This window comes from Polyergus mexicanus, unplaced genomic scaffold (genome assembly GCF_030449975.1).
Source record: "Polyergus mexicanus isolate NDT 795.1 unplaced genomic scaffold, iyPolMexi1.0 SCAF_21, whole genome shotgun sequence".
NCBI lineage: Eukaryota > Metazoa > Arthropoda > Insecta > Hymenoptera > Formicidae > Polyergus > Polyergus mexicanus.
In genome coordinates this window covers 5401194-5414678 of record NW_027223341.1, presented here as the reverse complement: position 1 = coordinate 5414678, position 13485 = coordinate 5401194, and the positions used below count along the sequence as shown (strand labels likewise).

The window sequence follows — 13485 nt, the reverse complement described above, 5'->3', positions numbered from 1 at the left end:
TTGTTGACTGGGTCCAGTAGACGCTGCGGCTTTAATACCTCTTTAGATACTCTTATCATTGGACCGATACATCAAGTTTGACCTGTTGGAACTTGGATAGTTCTCTCATTCGCCAAAGATGACTTTGCTCGTTTGGGACAGAAACTTGCCGCGCGGAAAGTTTAAAATGCATCTTGGAGACGTAGGTGGACTCCTGGAACAGCAATCTCGCGGGATCGTTGTTTTATTCTGCTCTCGCGAGCATTCGTAAACTTACATTTCAATCCAAGGGCGGTGTCAGGTGAGAAACACGAAAACACCCCCTCGTACACGGAGTATTCGTCAACGTGCCCGGAATCGCGAACGGCGTTCAATCTTATTTGGGTTTATCTCCATAAATCCCCGTTAAATTTGCACGTCTAAGATCTCGGCGCGTGCGTAGAAGGATCGGACACGTCCGGACAGAGTGGTGTCAAAAAAAATTTCCGCTCGTCCCGAAATTGACCGAAAGTGGGAACAGCGAGATTTGTGAAACGAGAAAACGCTGAGCGAAAGGGTGGGAAACCGCGACAAAATTTTCTGCTCTGGGATGAAGAGGAGCCGAGTGAGGCTTATGGTTCCGTCCTCCGTGTATATCAGTCGTATCCCTGGGATTATAGGGAAAAGTGAGTTTACTTTGAGAAACTCCCGATGAAGACTTAAGTCTAAAGTCGATCGCGATCGATTGGTCGCTTAAGCGGATGTAGCGGCACGAAGCGAATAGGTGTTATCTAATATTGGGTGATTGCATAAGTTCGTGCCCGATTTAAATATAAACTTCAATAGATTATATTTTAGAGATAACACTTTTATTAATCAATTATATAGTCTCCATTCTTTTCTACAATGGTTTTCCAACCATCTATAAGCTTGTCGATTCCATTTTTGAAGAAAGAACTTGGTTTTTCTTGAAAAAAGTTTGTAAGGTGGTTTTCGACAGCTTCCTCGGAATTGAGATTCTTGCCATTTAAACTATTCTGCAAAGACCGGAACAGATAAAAATCTGAAGGCGCAATATCTGGAGAATATGGCGGGTGCTGCAGAATTTCCCATTGCAACTCCTGCAGTTTTCCTGCAGCTTATTCCTTTCAGTCAGGAGATGCGGCACCCACGTATCAAGCTTGGAAATGTATCCAAGCTTTTTTAAATGACGAAAAGCGGTTGAATCATCGATGTTCAGCCTTTCAGCAATATCCTCAGTTGTAACCCTTGGGTTTCTTTCCACTAAGGCATGCACAATGTCATCATCCATGCCAGAAGGCCGTCCAGAGCGGGGTTGATCCTCCATGTTGAAATCACCATTTCGAAATCTGCCAAACCACTTTTTGACTGTTCGGAGAGCAGGAGCGCGGTCCAAATAAACGCTTTGAATATTTTTTTCTGCAATCCCAACACTCACGCCTTTCCGAAATTCATATAGCATTACATGCCGCAAATGCACCTTTCGTTCTCCATTTTTAATGATTTCTCTTATGCACAAATGGACTTATCTGAACAATGTCTGATGCTAAATTGACATACGACAACGTCATCTATTCGGTGTAAACGACAATTACCACACAAAAACAATAGAACTCCGCCATGCAGTAACTTAATGCCATCTATGAAAATCGGGCACGAACTTATGCAATCATCCAATATATCGATTGTTCGGTAATAAATATTTTAATATAATATTATAACATCGTGGATCAATTATTTTGTATCTATGATATCCTTTCTAATTATTAATGTGATTTATTTTATATTATTATTATTAGACGTAAAAAAATTTTTTAAATATAATGTAACTGGTTTTCACGAAATTGATTTTGCAATATTCGATTAAAAAGAAACACATATGATGCAATTTATAATTAAGAAAATATATAAAATCCGAGAGGAATATGCGATAAAATGAAATAGGTCAATCACGATTTAGTTATCAATTCTCCAAACCATTTTTCGCGCGTGATACAAAAATCAATCTTTTATAAAGATTTTTTTGAATCGAGACATGAACCATTAAACTCGTAAATTGCTCGGAATATGTCTTACAGTATTGTATCTTTTACAATATCTAAATATAATAATTAAATATCATAACACAATTATAAAATAATAGAAAATAAATATGTGATATATAATAGACATTGATTTCATAGAACTTAGCATAAGCTATACGAATGTAAACCTGCCTTGGTTTGGAATATATATCACGCGGCTAAGTTTCCGAAGAACGCAATCAATTCGTGTCTACTCTCAAGTACTCCATATATATTACGTTAGTTTGTAAACTTCACAGCTATTATTCGATAGAGAATCGCCTACAATCCGTTTGCCGGATCATGCTTCTAATTAACTATGGCTCCTTCGAACACGAATCAATATAACGTTTGCATCATCGATTAATTCAAATAATGCATTCTGCTAATTCATTCATAATCAAGTAACGCAAATATTTATCCTTAGATACCATTAAAACGATATTAATGTTGACGTAACTAGTAATATCTTGCGTCCGTTTCTAGAATGATGCTTAATATAGAGGATGTAATATAGGGAAGAACCTTGTCCATAATATTTATTTAATCGTACACAATTTTCTTCATCCTCTGCATTCTACTTTGATTTATCACGACGTTGAATAAAATTTCGTTTTTTAGTATGTCGTATCTCTTTCGAATAACAATGACACTGGGCAAAGCTTTCGCTTATGCAAATTAAAGTATTCTTAACCGAGTGCTATTTCCGAGAAGTACTCGGAATAAATACACTTTACGAGAGTATTTCCTTCACCCGGTGATAACATTTCTCATCAGGAAGAATTGTGCGAGATTTCGCACTCGCGAAGCTTTTCGCGTGTCGCGCTAAAAGAACACACCGCAAAAATTTTTCAAAAACATGGCATGAATATAGAAGTCTGTTACATTCTCTCAAGACATACTTTATTAATATTGCGTAAATAATCTGTGTTAAAATGATTATAATTACATTGTTCTTAAAAATTGTAAGATATAAACAGATATAAATATATTCATTCCATCACCGTTTTACAAAATATACTCGGGAAAAAAGATTTTAATCGAGATAGAAAAGGGGAAAAGTGATTTTGACTAAATATAGCTACAATATTTTGCTTGCGTCACGATCATATCGCGTAAAGACGTCAATATTACTGACAATACATTGCCCTTTTTACTGTTCTTCTTTCACGAGCGTGGCCATTTAAATCTTCAATATTACATCTTTGCCTGCGAAGATTGTTAGATTAAAGCGGATATTCTTTCTCACTTTTCTTCAGTACGTTGCAATTTGCTTCGAATCGCACGGATTCAAGGCGGTAACGAGCGAGAGATCGTTTTTAGTATTCTGCGATCGCGCCACGTATCTCGACATTTTGCGAGCCCGAACGCAAATACATTTCGGATAAGGGGCCGAGATATCATTAGTAAATTGCGAGATTGGCGCAAAGTGTCATTTATGGTATTAACGTTGTATTAACTCTTGTACAATACGTCGCGCGAATATTCATTTTAAAGCATTTCCACGCTTCGGAGAATTTTACGTCTCCTCCCCGTGCAAGCTAAGAAATCCCGCACCGGTTTTTACGTTTCCACACTTTTCTCGAGTACACTCCATGCGAGCTTTCTCATCGAAATAACTCTCGCGGCCTCTTGTTTCTTTCCCTTTCTCTTCTCTCTCGTCTTTCACGCTCCCGTTTCTCTAACCCCGTTTCTAGCGTGAAAAATCATGGCTTTGCGATGAAGCTTTTTTTTTTTTTTTTTTTTTGTAAATGGCAAAGAAGCAACTATTTCAGCTGATCGTTAGATCTCATAAATCTTTTTGTACGTGTAAGAACAAAAGCGATCAAGCAACTAGCTTTTTTAAACAGGTACTTCTTCGGGTGAAAAAAATTTAAATCTTTAATTTATTATAATTAATTTATTCGATACTTTTTTTTTTATACCGTGATTATAATATTAGGCATAATAACAATTATTATAAATAATCGTGAAAATAGTCCCGAAATTAGTGCCGCGTCGTTAATACAATATTTTACTTACTACTCAAAAACTAAATGCTTAAATTTTTTATATCGAAACATTCTTAATCACACAGCAATGTATACATACGCAAGCTTGCTTTGTATATTTTCGTGTTATATACGCTACAAAATTTATCTTCTAACACACATAATATACCTAGCCATACATATTATATGAGTACTTGAAAGCAAAATATGTATATAGCTATGAAGTACCTCGCCGCATATTATTTTGCGTGCAAATATGCTGCAGTCTGTATATACAATATATCCCAGGATACGCTAGGATTCTGTTTAATAAGCGGTATAGTGCTAGTTTCACATAAACGTCGTAATGACTTATTGTTAGCGTTACCGAAACACGACGCGAATATCACGACTTTCGGCTCGATAGGGGGTGGACTGTAATCCATAAAATTCCCGAAATATTTGCTTGGCACTCACGAAATCTCCTCTACGCGGTACGAAAGCGAAATAAGTACTTACGTGCCAGATTTTGCCAACTTGATCATCGGCTCTCATTGTTATTTATTACACAGGTTCCGATATCGTCGCGAGATGAATTGCTTTACTGTAGTGACATTCTGCGCATCGCAATTTTCTTTTTAGCGTAGATAAATCCGATAAAGGGGATCATTGAAAGACAATAAAACTAAAATAGGAGATCAATACAATGGAGACTTTGATCAAATCCAGAAGAAAATCGAATCTTTTATCCGAATACTCCGACGCCTACATCATACGAAGCTGATTAGATAGAAAGTGACAGGATGATGAGATTAGGATACCGGAACTGGGCAGTCCTGCGTATGATAGCCTCTCACTCGATTGCATTCTAATCGAAACGGCTCGCCCAGTGGCGCTGTGCGTTGAATTGTGACATATCGAAAGCTATCCTAATATCGCTGCTACGTAGAGTAAACGCTACAGCACTCTAGCATATTTATTATTTCATTAAATTTTTCTTAAAGGGAAAGACATTGTAAATTATGCGCAGTTTCTATTTCTATAATTGCTACCAAGTAAAAGTTATATATTATAGTTTAAATTATATATTAATTGTCTTTTACAAGTATAGATCATTTAGAAATGCTTATCGATAAGAATTTGGCAAAGATATAAAAAATAAGAGAATAGTTGCTAAAAAATGTTTTTAGAAAACTTTTTCTTGTATATTTAGCGTCAGACATTGTTCAGATAAGTCCATTTGTGCATAAGAGAAATCATTAAAAATGGAGAACGAAAGGTGCATTTGCGGCATGTAAAGCTATATGAATTTCGGAAAGGCGTGAGTGTTGGGATTGTACAAAAAAATATTCAAAGCGTTTATTTGGACCGCGCTCCTGCTCTCCGAACAGTCAAAAAGTGGTTTGGCAGATTTCGAAATGGTGATTTCAACATGGAGGATCAACCCCGCTCTGGACGGCCTTCTGGCATCGATGATGACATTGTGCATGCCTTAGTGGAAAGAAACCCAAGGATTACAACTGAGGATATTGCTGAGAGGCTGAACATCGATGATTCAACCGCTTTTCGTCATTTAAAAAAGCTTGGATACATTTCCAAGCTTGATACGTGGGTACCGCATCTCCTGACTGAAAGGAATAAGCTGCAGGAAAACTGCAGGAGTCGCAATGGGAAATTCTGCAGCACCCGCTATATTCTCCAGATATTGCGCCTTCAGATTTTTATCTGTTCCAGTCTTTGCAGAATAGTTTAAATGGCAAGAATCTCAATTCCGAGGAAGCTGTCGAAAACCACCTTACAAACTTTTTTCAAGAAAAACCAAGTTCTTTCTTCAAAAATGGAATCGACAAGTTTATAAATCGTTGGAAAACCATTGTAGAAAAGAATGGAGACTATATAATTGATTAATAAAAGTGTTATCTCTAAAATATAATCTATTGAAGTTTATATTTGAATCGGGCACAAACTTATGCAATCACCTAATATACAATATATATGGATAGTTCATGGGTAGAGGGCGCACTATGGGTTAGTTTTTAAAGTGAAAAAAGATTAAGTGCGTTAAAGAATGTGTTAATTAAAAAGTTAAGAAAATTTTTTTTATAACTGTTATATATATTTTCAACAACGAAGTTTTTAAGACAGAATCTTATTCTATTGCATTATCGAGGTCTTTATCCGTTCTTCATGAGCGAACAGCAAATGGCAGAGATTATGTACTTAAATTTTTACGCGGGAGCAATTCTTGGTCGACATCGATTACATTAAGATAATGGTTGTTACCTATCGTAGCCAGGATTGTAAAAGCACTTTTTTACACAAAAATCTATCCTGTTACGATAAGAAAAAGAAACGTCGGCGAGATCTTGTGGAAAAGCACGAGGCATTTTGTCCTCTATAATCCACAATATTGCTCTTCGCGATAGCCTTCGATAGGTTTCAGAATAAAAATCAGATCGAATTTTCTTACATTACACTCTGCTTAGCAACGAAAGAGAGAGAGATGACTGACGTAGACAATTTCTATAAATCTCGAAGAAGAGGATAAATTTAAGATGATCATTTCGCTTATGAAACCAATTGAACGAACGTTTCCAATATGACGACTTTTAGGTCGTTTTAACACTTTTATATCTTCGCTTTTATCTTCAAACATGTCGCGGCTCTGCTATTTTCGATTCTTCATCGCGTTCTTCTTCATTCGCTTCTTCACTTTGTCATAAAATTTAACGCCCTTCTTCAAGTACTTTTACAAATGTCAAAATTACAAAAGATTTCTTCTTCTTGCTTACGATGAGAAACGCGACGGTCAGCACTCCGGTTCATTGTTATCGTTACTCTTTCAATGTAATCAAAAGTCAGTGTGTGAGTCGGTGTATGTTATTCATATAAGTTATAATGTATTTTATGTAGTATAATTATATGCATCATTTAATATAAGATTTAACATATATATATATATATATATATATATATATGAAGATATTATTATTATTATATAGTATCGCGGAAGAAAAATTTACACAAGCGTAAATGGATAAAAATTTGCTCGAATAAGCTTTTATATCTTTTGTGCATATTAAAATTAATTTTTAGTTTTAAATAGCACAAAATGCTGATTATTCTTTCTCATTTGCAAACTAAGCTAAAGGAAGATAATTCCAGAGCTTTAATTATTTCATTGGTTTATGGAAATAAAAGAGACTTTTGAGGTTTCTCAGAGAAGAGAAAAGCTGACAGAAGGATCTCAAATGATCGATCGTTTCGTCGAAGAAGGATAATCCGCTTGGGAAACCAACGTTTCACACAAGAGTTTATTGAGAAGTAATGTGAAAAGTATATCATAATTTGCGTGTCAACAAATTAGTCAGACAAATTTTTACTTCATTATATATTAGATTTATTAACCTTTATCGATCCGTTCAGTTTCTCTTTAATAAAATAATTATTTTCTAGATAAATATAGTTCTATAAAATTATTTCCTTGCAATTTGATTAAATTTGCGACGTTCGTCGCATGTACTAATATACACGATTGCGAATTATGTAACGCGTTATGCACACGCAGTTACGATCGACACAATGTTTTGTTGCCAATTATTGTTTGGTCTATAATTAACCGTTCCACGTGTAATTTCATCTGATGTATACGAACGTCGTGCGACCAACACTTTTGTGACAGCTTTAATTATAGCAAATTATAATGTTGTTCGTATCCGCGAATTCATATATCGATAGTCATATATGTGTATCCAAAGAAGATAGATGAAATGCATCAATTGGGAATGATGTTGGAGAAGAGGCTCTTGTGTTATTTTACACGATATATAATATGATTTACTTAATTGATTTATTAGAATTTGTTTTATAATAAAATTTACTCTCTCTCTCTCTCTCTCTCTCTCTCTCTCTCTCTCTCTCTCTCTCTCTCTTCGATTTTTTGCAACCACTACCTGTGATATTTTATTGTATTTATACATAGTTTAGATAAATATACATTATGTAATATATGCTTAAAAATATTAAACTTTCCAAATATTGGAATATCGATCTTTCTTGAGAGGTATGATTATGGCTTACTAGTCGCAGAACTGAACTATTAGATAAATGACAGTTTCGATCAGCAGCGTGACAATGTATTCTGACGAACAAATTCTTCATTTTTTTGCCAATCACATACCCACGTACCCACGTACATTTTTAACCACTCTAATAAGAATTCCCGTTTCGCTCTGCTATGACGGATTTTTTTCCTGACTTGGCAAAAGCGTTTCGCAACGGGAAAAGCGGGTGAAAAGGGCACAATCGCGCCCAACAAAGGGGAGAATCCAGTTCCGCGAAAAATCGACAATTCGGCTGGCAAAAACGCGGTATGCAATCTCGTTGCATGTGTCAACTAGGTCGTCTATGATTGACCGATTTGAAATCACCGTCGAAAGTAGCTCCATTATTTCGCGGCACGTATTTCCTCGCTCTTCTCCGTCACCGTTCTTTATTCACTACCGTGCTTTTATCTCAATACATACGCCTACTTTTACACAGACATATTCGCAAACCGCTCTATTTTTTTCTGAGTTATCTCGTTACTATTTGACAGAACAGTGTTTGTATTTTTGGCCTCCGTTTGCCTCTACCTCCTGGACATTTACAAAATTTTTGCGTGGTTTCACAAAATATAACGCGCACGTGCATGTACAAGACTTGGCAAAGCAATCAAAAAATCACAAGAAAAAAAAATGTAGTATATAAAAAATTTAACATCAATTCTTTGATTTCAGTTTGAATGCTTAATTCGAATGGGAACTATTTTCTATACTTTTTAGAAATAGAGAATTACATCGGATTGAAAATTATTTCTCTTTTCCAAAGCCTCTTATTCAAGATATTAATAACATCTCCTGCAATGAGACCCTCTCTCTCCCACACGTGAAAAACGATTCGCCTATATAGTCTTCGTGAAAGGCTTCATGTCTTCTCGCTCTCATAAAGCTTCCATTTGCTCTTGAGTATTGCGGGATACGATAGCGGATAGATATGTAAATATACGTCAGCGAAGTGGTCCTGGTAATAATCCAATTGGCGTGCGTAGGGCGGGAAGAGGATCGGGCGGCAACGTCGGGATATTTGCAAATTCGCGCAGCACGATCTCTGCTCATCTCATCCGTGGTAACGTAATGCGTCGGGGGTAACGCGGAATCTCAATTTACGGAGATTGGAAAACTGGAAGAGGATGAGAGTCGCGGAAAATGCGGGGTCGCGGTCGACTCGTGGGAAGAAACGAGAAACGTCCGAACGAAAAGCAGTCCGGGATTTAAATCGCATTTTGCTGACGATGGGTCTGGATAGTGGGCATCATATTTATCTAGTTTGGCGACGACTGTGACAATGACGATATACTGTACTTGTTGGATTGGCGGATTTAGGCAAATTCTCTATATCGCGAATTCACGGATCCGATGACACGATTGGAGAATCTGAGATAGATCGGTAATTGAAATGGCGACGCTTGCGATAATGCGACGTCATTTTTCTCCGTCTTGACGGAGACGTCAATGGGCCTCGAATTTGAAGATCAACGTGAATCTATTACGTCACGACGTCTTCGCGACGTTATTTATTCGCACTTCTGTCTTCCGACAGGGGCGATAGGATGGGGTTGGCGCAACGATTGTGTCAGGAAGGATGGGAAATGAAAAACGATAACGCGAATGCCGTGATGAGAGTGGCGGTTATGTAATAGCATTACGCGGAACTGTACATTGAGAAAACGGATATCATCGTAATGAACCCGTCGTTCGTAAAGCTGACATAATTAGAACATTCTCTCTGATAACCGACATAAAAACATTTTCTCAGTACATCCGACAAAATCCTCTTTACGCAAGTTAAGCAGAATAATAATGCATCATTGTTAAATGTTTTTAATAATATATGATAGTTTTTTTATTGGTAAAACAATTAATTAAAGATTATATTAATTAGTGAATTTATTGATTGAAAACATGTTTTTAATTAATTTGATAAAAAAGAATCTCTTGTTCCTGAATATCAATCTTTTCGTCGACTCATTGTCGAAATTCATATTTTGACGCGCTTATATTTAATTTACTTCTCTATTAATTATTTTATAAAACATATATATATATTTAAGAAATAGTAAGGAAATATATGAACGTTGTTATCTTTTTTATTTATAAAGTTCAAAGTATATGATGTGCGCGGATACGGAGAATTTACAAATCGCATCATAAAACGACTCGACATGCTGGCTTAAATAAGAGCGCAAATAACATTAGCAACTTCAAAGAAACGTCGTGTTCGCCGGAAAATATCTCAGGGAAAGATGTACGTTGTAGAAGCGAACCTAAAGCCGCTAGACAATTCGCTCGCACGTCTCGAAAAATCGTTTCCTTTCTTCCGAATTATCATTATCCTCGCTCGGCCTTTCCGCTTATACCCGTATTCATAATCCGTCCTTGAGGAATAAGGATTCCTTGTTCCTCGTTCCACGTTTCATAAACTTTCCTTGACCGAACAAGGAATCTTATTGGCTCCCTTATCTCAAGGAAGGTCACGAGCTTCCTTGAGGAGTGATGCGACCTTTTTAGCAGACGATACGCAGAATATAACCAAATATAACCTCCAAAAGTTAGTTTCGTTACATTTGTGGTTTTGTGGTTATTTGTTGTCGCGCTCTCAAACTGAAAGTGTATAAAGGAAAAAGGGATAATGGACAATGAATTTTTAAATGATTCTGACGATGGATTTGAAGACGAAAATCCAGAGAATCGGATTCTGTGGCGGATTCCGAAAAGATACATTCGCGATTGGGAAAATCCCGTGAAATTTTTTGAAGATACGAAAAAGTTTTCATATGTATTATATGAAATTAGTTGCAAGCAGCATAAAACGGTGCTGCCTCCAGTCGGTCACTAAAAATCCCTAAAATATTCCTTCCTTCTGAAAGGGAGACTCGCGAGGTCCATCTATGAAACAAGGTGGCCTTGCAGATTCAAGGAATCCTTCATGGAGGCTTCCTCCGTCCTTAAAATAAGGAAGGACTATGAATACTGGTATTAGTCTCTTATCGCGTACAATAATAAAGATGGTACGCTAGTTTTAAAGACGTCAGGTAAATAATATCGAAAAAAATGAAACTGGAGTATTCGTATATCGATAATCGTCAGGAGTGCAGAAATGCGTGGTATGTTCAAGCCAATTCACGATTGTTCCGAGAAATACTGCATTCCCTGCTCCTCTCCTCTCCCTCCTGCTATCTTCAAGTTATGATACGTAGTAGTGTTCGGTCTGATATTTCATTGTTGTCGTTTACAAAACGAATGTTTTATAGCTAGATACGCGTTCGAAGCGAGAAATCGCGGGTCGCGCCATATACAATACGTCTTCTCGGGTAAACCTCAACTGGCGATCGCGGCTTTCGTCGGAAATGGCATCATTTATTTTGAAGAAAAAAGAAAGAAGAAACGGTTTATTGAAACCGGTAGGGCGAAAAGGATTTCGTTTTCCGGCGGAAACACGGCCTTTTCGTGCACGACACTTTTGATGGTCGTACACTCGTGGTTATTGCGCGCATAAAACATAGCGATAAAAAGCGATGATAAAAACGAAAAGGTTAAAATTGGCAAAATAAAACTTCCTATATATTCCAGTTAATCCCACAGGAAACGTAATTTTTTAAATAGATGACTAAAATATGAAGAAAGGGGAGAGAAGCAGATTTTTGAAACAGATTCATGAGAGATAATTTCAAGATATTCACACACATTGGTTGTTGCTGATTGTTAACTTAATCATTTTTATTAATTATTTAAACATTTCACTGTATTGTTTACAAGAAAAATTGTAAACGGTAATGAATAAATTATCAAATAACAAACACAGAATTGTGCAGTAATGTGGGAACTCAAAAGTGAAATGTAAACGTCGTCAAAATGAAACAGTCGACATAGTCGGTAGAGCAAAAGGCATGTCTTACGGGGTGCTATGTCAATGTTTACAAGTAGCAGAAACTACTGTGGAACAGCCGCTGATTTTCCGCTCTCCCTAAGTGCGCTTCGCCATTTGCATATATTTAGGTAACGTTGTGTTTCTTTACGATTCCAAACAATCGAATTTCTGGTTTTTCTGACGTTTGTCTGTCCGTTCTTATATTTACGGTGTTTTCGTTATAATATTTTATTCTTCAAGAGCGGCCAAAAAGATTATCAGTTTACGAATAAATCTACTTAGATTTAGCTTAACTTGATTGCGGTTTCGAAAGTAATTTTTTCATTTCAAAGAAAAGAGTAATGAATGGGTTTTAATAAAATTTAACCAATTGAAAGAGAGATGTGATACTCGTATTATGTATGAGACGTAGTACAGCAATATTTGTTATAAAAATAAAAGTAATCTTAATTAATATTATAAAATACAAAGAACAAATCCGTTACGCATCCAAAGAATAATATTAGCAATCTATTCTTGTTGACGCCCTACAAGTTTCCCCCGTGTTTGGCACGATATTAGCTACGGGCATTTTTCTTTTTACCTATCATTTTTACCACAAGTAGCGCTATATCTTTCCCCGAGCTCTTGGGTACTTTATATCGAGAAAATATTGTTTCAGCTTATTGCTAATCTTCACTTCTCATAGTCGCGCACATAAACTACGGCGGAACAGAAACAGACAATTATATTTAATACATATAATGTTAGTATATAATAATATTGTATTTGTGGGAGATCCAATAAGATAAATAAATCCTTAATAGAGGATAATCCTTAATAGAGTTTCCTCTTGTTGAAATGTTATCGTATTTTATACTCCATTAAAATTCTCTATAATAATATATATACAGGGTGTCCCATTTTAATCTCCTCAGGCAAATATCTCAAAAACCAAGCCCGGAAGAGAAAAATATTTCAGACAAAAGTTGTTTGGTTTCGAGGGGGCCATAAGATGGTGACACTATAATAAAGTATTTTTTTATTAAGTACTTTTTGAGTTATTTTATATTTTAATCTGACATATTTTGATATAAAAAATTAAATATCTCGTAAAATATTTAGTTTTTGATAATCTTACCGTAATATTTCTATGTACAGAATAACAGAGACAAATCAATTAGTATAAAAAAAAAAAATTGTTTTTAATAAAATTATTTACAATGTATTCTTTTAAACAATTACCTGTTTTTTGACAGATCCGCTGACTTAATGTTTTAACTTCACTAATATGCAAAATAAAAATTCGTACTTTTGCGTCGCGTCACTCTATGATGTATACGTTTCAAAGCGAAACTGTAAAGCGGTTTAAATTGATTAAGTTATTTCTTTTATCAATCGATATATTTATCGATTTATACATGTATTGTAAATCTCGTATACGCTTTTGGCGATTGACAACGAATACTTTCGATCGTCTTTTCTTTTCATACATATATTCTCGATCCTTTGGTACAGTAAAATCA

At 35.8% G+C, this 13485-nt stretch overlaps 1 protein-coding gene across 13 annotated transcripts in view; it reads left to right on the top strand.

Moving 5' to 3' along the window:
- The window catches only part of Rg (A kinase anchor protein rugose), a 299154-nt gene that overhangs the window by 186857 nt on the left and 98812 nt on the right, over positions 1 to 13485 (top strand). The window lies entirely within an intron of this gene.